Source organism: Ranitomeya imitator, chromosome 10, assembly GCF_032444005.1.
Source record: "Ranitomeya imitator isolate aRanImi1 chromosome 10, aRanImi1.pri, whole genome shotgun sequence".
NCBI lineage: Eukaryota > Metazoa > Chordata > Amphibia > Anura > Dendrobatidae > Ranitomeya > Ranitomeya imitator.
Window position 1 is genome coordinate 130,200,476 of NC_091291.1, and position 8,781 is coordinate 130,209,256.

The following is an 8,781-nucleotide window of genomic DNA, read 5'->3' on the forward strand; positions in this document are numbered from 1 at the left end:
ATCTGGTTCGTGCCTTTCATTTGGCTCATCCTGGTCGGCCTGGGGGCTCTGGTGAGGGTTCGGTGACCCCTCCTCAAGGGGGGGGGGGGGTACTGTTGTGATTTCTGTGGTCAGGCTCGCTCCTGTGGTCATGAGTGGTACTTCGGCTGGTTCTGTCTATGAGCTTCCTCTGGTGGATGTGAGTGGGGCTGCAGCTTCTGTTTCCTTCCTCAGGTGACGGGGTTAAGTCATTAGGTGCTGCTCTATTTAACTCCACCTAGTCCTTTGTTCCTGGCCTCCAGTCATAATGTTCCAGTATTGGCCTTGCTTTCTCCTGGATCGTTCCTGTGGCCTGTCTACTTTGCATGAGCTAAGTTTTGCTTATGTTATTTTGTTGCTATATTTCTGTCCAGCTTGCTACAGTGGGGCAAAAAAGTATTTAGTCAGTCAGCAATAGTGCAAGTTCCACCACTTAAAAAGATGAGAGGCGTCTGTAATTTACATCATAGGTAGACCTCAACTATGGGAGACAAACTGAGAAAAAAAAATCCAGAAAATCACATTGTCTGTTTTTTTAACATTTTATTTGCATATTATGGTGGAAAATAAGTATTTGGTCAGAAACAAACAATCAAGATTTCTGGCTCTCACAGACCTGTAACTTCTTCTTTAAGAGTCTCCTCTTTCCTCCACTCATTACCTGTAGTAATGGCACCTGTTTAAACTTGTTATCAGTATAAAAAGACACCTGTGCACACCCTCAAACAGTCTGACTCCAAACTCCACTATGGTGAAGACCAAAGAGCTGTCAAAGGACACCAGAAACAAAATTGTAGCCCTGCACCAGGCTGGGAAGACTGAATCTGCAATAGCCAACCAGCTTGGAGTGAAGAAATCAACAGTGGGAGCAATAATTAGAAAATGGAAGACATACAAGACCACTGATAATCTCCCTCGATCTGGGGCTCCACGCAAAATCCCACCCCGTGGGGTCAGAATGATCACAAGAACGGTGAGCAAAAATCCCAGAACCACGCAGGGGGACCTAGTGAATGAACTGCAGAGAGCTGGGACCAATGTAACAAAGCCTACCATAAGTAACACACTACGCCACCATGGACTCAGATCCTGCAGTGCCAGACGTGTCCCACTGCTTAAGCCAGTACATGTCCGGGCCCGTCTGAAGTTTGCTAGAGAGCATTTGGATGATCCAGAGGAGTTTTGGGAGAATGTCCTATGGTCTGATGAAACCAAACTGGAACTGTTTGGTAGAAACACAACTTGTCGTGTTTGGAGGAAAAAGAATACTGAGTTGCATCCATCAAACACCATACCTACTGTAAAGCATGGTGGTGGAAACATCATGCTTTGGGGCTGTTTCTCTGCAAAGGGGCCAGGACGACTGATCCGGGTACATGAAAGAATGAATGGGGCCATGTATCGTGAGATTTTGAGTGCAAACCTCCTTCCATCAGCAAGGGCATTGAAGATGAAACGTGGCTGGGTCTTTCAACATGACAATGATCCAAAGCACACTGCCAGGGCAACGAAGGAGTGGCTTCGTAAGAAGCATTTCAAGGTCCTGGAGTGGCCTAGCCAGTCTCCAGATCTCAATCCTATAGAAAACCTTTGGAGGGAGTTGAAAGTCCGTGTTGCCAAGAGAAAAGCCAAAAACATCACTGCTCTAGAGGAGATCTGCATGGAGGAATGGGCCAACATAACAACAACAGTGTGTGGCAACCTTGTGAAGACTTTCAGAAAACGTTTGACCTCTGTCATTGCCAACAAAGGATATATTACAAAGTATTGAGATGAAATTTTGTTTCTGACCAAATACTTATTTTCCACCATAATATGCAAATAAAATGTTAAAAAAAACAGACAATGTGATTTTCTGGATTTTTTTTTTCAGTTTGTCTCCCATAGTTGAGGTCTACCTATGATGTAAATTACAGACGCCTGTCATCTTTTTAAGTGGTGGAACTTGCACTATTGCTGACTGACTAAATACTTTTTTGCCCCACTGTATATTGGTTTTTCTTGCCTGCTGGAAGCTCTGAGACGCAGAGGGACCACCTCCGTACCGTTAGTCGGTGCGGAGGGTCTTTTTGTCCCCTCTGCGTGGTTGTTTGTAGGTTTTTGTGCTGACCGCAAAGTTATCTTTCCTATCCTCGTTCTATTCAGCAAGTCGGGCCTCACTTTGCTAAAATCTATTTCATCTCTGTGTTTGTATTTTCATCTTACTCACAGTCATTATATGTGGGGGGCTGCCTTTTCCTTTGGGGAATTTCTCTGAGGCAAGGTAGGCTTATTTTTCTATCTTCAGGGCTAGCTAGTTTCTCAGGCTTTGACGAGGCGCATAGGTTCGGGTCAGGAGCGCTCCACGGCTGCCTTTAGTGTGGTATTATAGGATCAGGGATTGCGGTCAGCAGAGTTCCCACGTCTCAGAGCTCGTCCTACGTTTATGTCTAAACAGGTCACTAGTGTGCTCTTAACCACTAGGTCCATTGTGGTTCTGAATCACCTGTTCATAACACATCTCTACAACAACTGTTAAGAGGAGACTTTGTGCAGCAGGCCTTCATGGTAAAATAGCTGATAGGAAACCATTGCTAAGGACAGGCAACAAGCAAAAGAGACTTGTTTGGGCTAAAGAACACAAGGAATGGACATTAGACCAGTGGAAATCTGTGCTTTGGTCTGATGAGTCCAAATTTGAGATCTTTGGTTCCAACCACCGTGTCTTTGTGTGACGCAGAAAAGGTGAACGGATGGACTCTACATGCCTGGTTCCCACCGTGAAGCATGGAGGAGGAGGTGTGATGGTGTGGGGGGGCTTTGCTGGTGACACTGTTGGGGATTTATTTTAAATTGAAGGCATACTGAACCAGCATGGCTACCACAGCATCTTGCAGCGGCATGCTATTCCATCCGGTTTGCGTTTAGTTGGACCATCATTTATTTTTCCAACAGGACAATGACCCCAAACACACCTCCAGGCTGTGTAAGGGCTATTTGACCAAGAAGGAGAGTGATGGGGTGCTACACCAGATGACCTGGCCTCCACAGTCACCAGACCTGAACCCAATCGAGATGGTTTTGGGTGAGCTGGACCGCAGAGTGAAAGCAAAAGGGCCAACAAGTGCTAAGCATTTCTGGGAACTCCTTCAAGATTGTTGGAAGACCATTCCCGGTGAATACCTCTTGAAGCTCATCAAGAGAATGCCAAGAGTGTACAAAGCAGTCATCAAAGCAAAAGGTGGCTACTTTGAAGAACCTAAAATATAAGACATTTTTAGTTGTTTCACACTTTTTTGTTACGTATATAATTCCACATGTGTTAATTCATAGTTTTGATGCCTTTAGTGTGAATGTACAATTTTCATAGTCATGAAAAGACAGAAAAATCTTTAAATGATGAGGTGTGTCCAAAATAAGTGCTGTCTAGGGCTCCCATGACTCAGCAGCCTCTGCTCCTTCCATATACACAGTAATTACATGACTGCTGTGAATGGAGGAGGAAACGGTTTAGCGTTGTGTATACAGTGATGGAGAAGGCAATGACGGTAATAAACCATATCTGCCTTCTTGTGTGACTGCCAAATCCCTGTTCTCCCAGTTACACGGGATCTATTACTGTGGGTCTCCCTGAAAGCAGCTGATCATAAAGGGGTCTCATCCTATTTCTCCAGGCTCCTCGCTGCTGTTATATGAAGAAGCTGAGTCATTGGTCAACAGAACTGAAATCTATTGGCACACCTTGTCCTGCAGAGGCCACAACGACTGACCATGTCGCCTAAAGAGTAACATACCAAATAAACAAACAAACCACCTATCAGTAATACAGTAGTAGTAACATACAGATTATATCAAAGCAATGATGAATAAATACAAAAGTCGAAGAGAAGAAACAACCCAGAAACTAACGTAAGGTCTATATTTGTACAAGTGATATCTTATGAGGTCACCCCTAGTTTCATGCTGTTTGGTTGTTTTTGCTTCTTGTCTGCCTTAGGCTGAACTTTTGGACCTACAGACAGACGTGTTTTTCCAGGTATATAATACCCAGGGGAGAAAAAATTATCATTCAGATCAGTGCATTTCGGTAGAGGATGAGTCACTCCGGCAGTACACGGGGACTGTCATCCTATCTAATTTTAGAATGTAAGATTGTTATGCACTCTACATTTTTTACCCAAGTCCTGCTCTTTATTTAAGAGGTTAGTTTTAGGAATCATGTGTACTACTTCAGACAGAGCAGTGGGGGGAGGCTCCTGCTGCAGAAAGTGGTCTTCACACACGCCGATCCAGCGATGACAGCGGGCCAAAAAAAGGTCCTGATCATTCCCCAACGACCAACGATCTCCCAGCAGGGGCCTGATCGTTGGTCGCTGTCACACATAAGGAGATAGTTAGCGAGATCGTTGCTACGTCACAAAAAGCGTGACGAAGAAGGGACGAAGGAGAAAAAGATCAAAGAAAAAAAGACAAGAAAAAGACAAAAGAAAAAAGGATGAAAGAAAAAAAAAATTACCCCTTGGGAATTTGACAAAAATGTAGATCACGGTGAGGTGCCAGTTCCTGCATTATGACTCATATTTTAATCATAATAATTCAGCGTGCGCTGTCGGTATAGCAGTGAGAAATGTCAGGAATGGGTCTAGCTTCCTCATTTGCGTTTTAACCACATAACTGCTGCTGGCAATAGCGACATTTAATTGGTTCGACAGAGGAGAGGGGGTCTCTCTATTGCCTACCACTATTGTGCTTGTCGAATGTTGACGGTTTGCACTTACTTTGGCAGCCAAGAGCTGAACAATTGCTCCCACTTTTGGTACCACGGCTAAAAGGGTTATCGCCAGTTGCAGAGCCTAGAGGTCATCAATTAGACCCTCAGTGATTAGTAAGTTAACCCCGCCTACCCTAAGGGATTCGCCTTTTAAAATTCTGAAGAGGCGGGGTCTAATAAAATGGATGTCAGTTTTACATGAGTTAATTAAGAATATAAAAAAAAAAATAAACAAACTTGTTTTGTCCTATATAGACACCAAATACAGAAAATGAACAATCATTATTATTCCTGCTTGGATATTGTCAGGTTGAAAAGCAAAGTGCTCAATCACAAGGAGAACGCTTGATGTCAATGTATTCATAGATTTCCCAGAGTAATACCAGAGGAACAGAACAACATAATTCTAAGGGGAAAAAATAAAAAAAAATAAAAATGGAGAAAGAAGGAATTCAGTACAGGACAGTAAAACTGGTGTCAGAAGAACGTAACAAGCATTCTAATGAGAGTTTCTATAGTTTATTAGTGGGTAAGATAAAGCCGACAGTCCAGAGACGCCGTCTTATTACCCTCCAGGCCCAGAGGCCGATGGTTTCACAAGGGTTTCCCAATGTTCGTGATTACAGTACAGAAGAACGTGAGCCGAGCGGCAGACGACGTCACACACGCTCCAAAATGACAATAGCCAACAAACCGGTGTCGTAAAAGCTGTTTTGAAACTTTCCGGCTTATCTTCTGCAAAGGAGATTTACGAAGAAGCCATCAGTGATTCACCGCGTAACACCCGACGGGAATAGAAAATATTTTGTTATTGATTAATCATGTTGGAAACAAGCGTGCGCCGAAATGTTGTGTCACTCGATTTACTGGTAAAGTGCAACTGGATTATCGGGGGGGGGGGGGGGGGGGTGGTGTCGACCAACGCAACAGAGACAGAAGACCTGTTTATGGCGTCAACGTTACATCTTCAGAGTGGTACAAAACCAGTCCCCATAATGGTGAAGGGATAGGAAGACATCAGTGATGAGCGAGCGTGCTCGGTTAAGGCGTTATACTCGATTAAGACACGAGCATGATCATATAACACCATTAGAAGACACCGTCCCACTGTAACCCTCGGGACCAAATTCACACCATACACAACCAAGGATCACACCGGGCAAAATAGAAGCAGTAGGGGAACTTTTTTTTTAAAATAATAATAAATTATTATTATTATTATTCACACAGATGGGGAGAATTTAGGAAATGCTATACTTGTGGTATAGAGAAGAAAAATAAATAAAAAAAATAAAAATCACAACTTGCAGCACTTATAATATTTGTTCTAAAAATATTCACAACACTACCCCGTTAAAAAAAAAAATAAAAAAAAAAATAGGCAGGATCTAGAGGGGCAGCGACTTCCATGGAATTTACCATCATTTGCACTAATTTCTGGTGTAATCACAGCAAAAACGTATAAATTGGCAGCAAAAGACATGGTGTCTCCTAGCACAATAAACTCAATACAAGGTGGAGATATATGGGAGGGAGGCTTTTGGGGAAGGCGCTCACCCTCTAGGGATTTGCAATTTCAAGCATTTATAAATGTGGAACAATATACTCAATTTCTTTTTTTTTCTTTTTTTTTTAAAATAAGATGCTTACAATATGTGAACATTTGCCATAGGAAAAAAAAAAAAATGCCTGTGCTGTCCCTTGTTGTACAAGGTTTGATACAATTGTGCAATCGCACAATCTTTAGGATAAATTACACCTCCATGTGCCAAACAAAAATGCTGAACACCGGGAGATGACAAATATGATAAATGGTAGACATGGAAAGTGTTGAAACTAAGTAAGTGATCTTGTCTATTGCTGAACAGTCACCAGGTGAAGACTAAAAATTATTTAGTATAGCTGGCACAAGAAAAAAAAAAAAAAAATTAAAGAAATAATACCAACCATATTAAAATAGATTTTTAGACCTGATGAGACTGGTGAACTTACTATGAAAATACTTCTCTAAATCGTTATTTAACCCTCTTGAAGTTTTAAACTCAATCTCCTTTTGCCTAGCCGGACTGCCGGCTCCTCAGTGTACCTCCTCCGTGCTGCTGCGGAGATTTCACACCGCTCAGTACAAGCTGCAGCTGTTAAGTCAGGCTTGGAGGATGGAGACGGAGATATTTGGACTCATGAGCTCTTTAAGAGACTCCTAAAATGCTTTAAAGAGAAGATCAAGATTATGAATTGCATAATGACTTCTTATTCTCAGTGGGAATTCTAAGGGATTTTCCCATACAACGCTGACACTTACGGTAACAGAAGAAGCTAAATTATCCTGTACCCAGTTTCTCCAGGAGCAGTTGTGCAGCAGAACGTTCTGCTAGAAGACTATTATAAATGGAACAGTGTGAAAACATGGATGGTCCCAACTTATAGTATAGGTATTGCATATGGAATTTTACAGTCATTGCAAAAAAGCAGAATTCAGAATATATATATATATATTTGTCGAAGGGTCACTTCTGTCTGTCACGGTTATTCATTCGCTGATTGGTCTCGGCAGCTGCCTGTCATGGCTGCAGCGACCAATCAGCGACGGGCACAGTCCGGAAGAAAATGGCCGCTCCTTACTCCCTGCAGTCAGTACCTGTCGCCCGTATACTCCCCTCCGGTCACCGCTAACACAGGGTTAATGCCGGCGGTAACGGACTGCGTTATGCCGTGGGTAACGCACTCCGTTACCGCCGCTATTAACCCTGTGTGTCCCCGACTTTTTACTATTGACGCTGCCTATGCGGCGTCAATAGTAAAAAATGTAATGTTAAAAATAAAAAATTTTTAAAAAAACCTGCTATACTCACCCTCCGTAGCAGCTCGCGCCGGCCGCCATCTTCTGTTGCAGGTTCCGGTGACAGAAGGACCTGCCATGACATCACGATCATGTGACCGTGACGTCATCACAGGTCCTGCGCTCATACCAACCCTGGGACTGGAAGCTGCCGTGGACTGCAAGGGGCCCTCGGAAAGGTGAGTATATGTTTTTTTTTTTGTTTGTTTGTTTTTTTAACCTGTGACAAACCTGGCTGGGCAATATACTATTTGGCTGTGCATATTCTAGAATACCCGATGCGTTAGAATTGGGCCACCATCGTGTGAGTGTGAATATATATATATTTTAAGGGACAGTTATAGGATGTACACACCGTGTAGCTCACAAACGCTCATTCACACACTGCAGAGAGAACGTAAAGCGCAAACTGACCAGTTCCGTGGATCTGCGTCTCATCAGGTTACACCGTGAACGCAAACGTACCAAGATTTGCAACACAAAATTCCACATATTTAAGCCCCACCCCTGAGGGGCCACCTTCCTCCAATATACCCCGGAATGCCCCCTTTTGTGAGCTCTAGGCACAAAAATCAAGTAATTTGACATCCATTTCATTTTAAATATGGATATTTTTCTGGCTAAAAAGTCCAAGACAGAAAAAAAAAAGTTGGGGTGCACTTTTTGGTGTATAAACCTTTTTTTTTTTTTTTTTCCTTTCTCAATCAGTTCAGCAGTAAAATTTGGATCATTTTATTTCGTAGCAGAAATGCCCCAAGAACGGACCTGCTGCTTCTTTTTCCAGATGGAAAAAAACAGAAAACTATTTCTAGGTTTATATAAAATTTATTCAAAGGGAATTTATTTAAAAAAAACCAAAAAAACAAAACAAAAAAAAAAAAAACACAACACCACTTTCTTTTTAAGGCAAATAAATGTGGTTTAGAAGTGAAATCCATGTCAGGAATTCATGTAGTTATTTAGGATTCCGCAATGTTTTTTTTTTTCTTCTGTTCAAAATTTTCTAAATCTTGAAACCCTATTATCCAGCTCCTCAAAAACAACACCCCACCCAAAAAAAAAAAAAAAAAAAAAAAATCTTCAAATACTCATCGAATACTCTTCTTACCGACTTCAATGTGAAATGAAACAGCAGGGTTTTTTTTTTGGTTTTTTTATTTTTTTCAATGCTAAA

At 42.1% G+C, this 8,781-nt stretch overlaps 1 protein-coding gene across 1 annotated transcript in view; it reads right to left on the reverse strand.

Annotated features, from left to right (window-relative positions):
* Positions 1 to 8,781, reverse strand: part of TMPRSS4 (transmembrane serine protease 4) — a 46,351-nt gene that overhangs the window by 28,996 nt on the left and 8,574 nt on the right. The window lies entirely within an intron of this gene.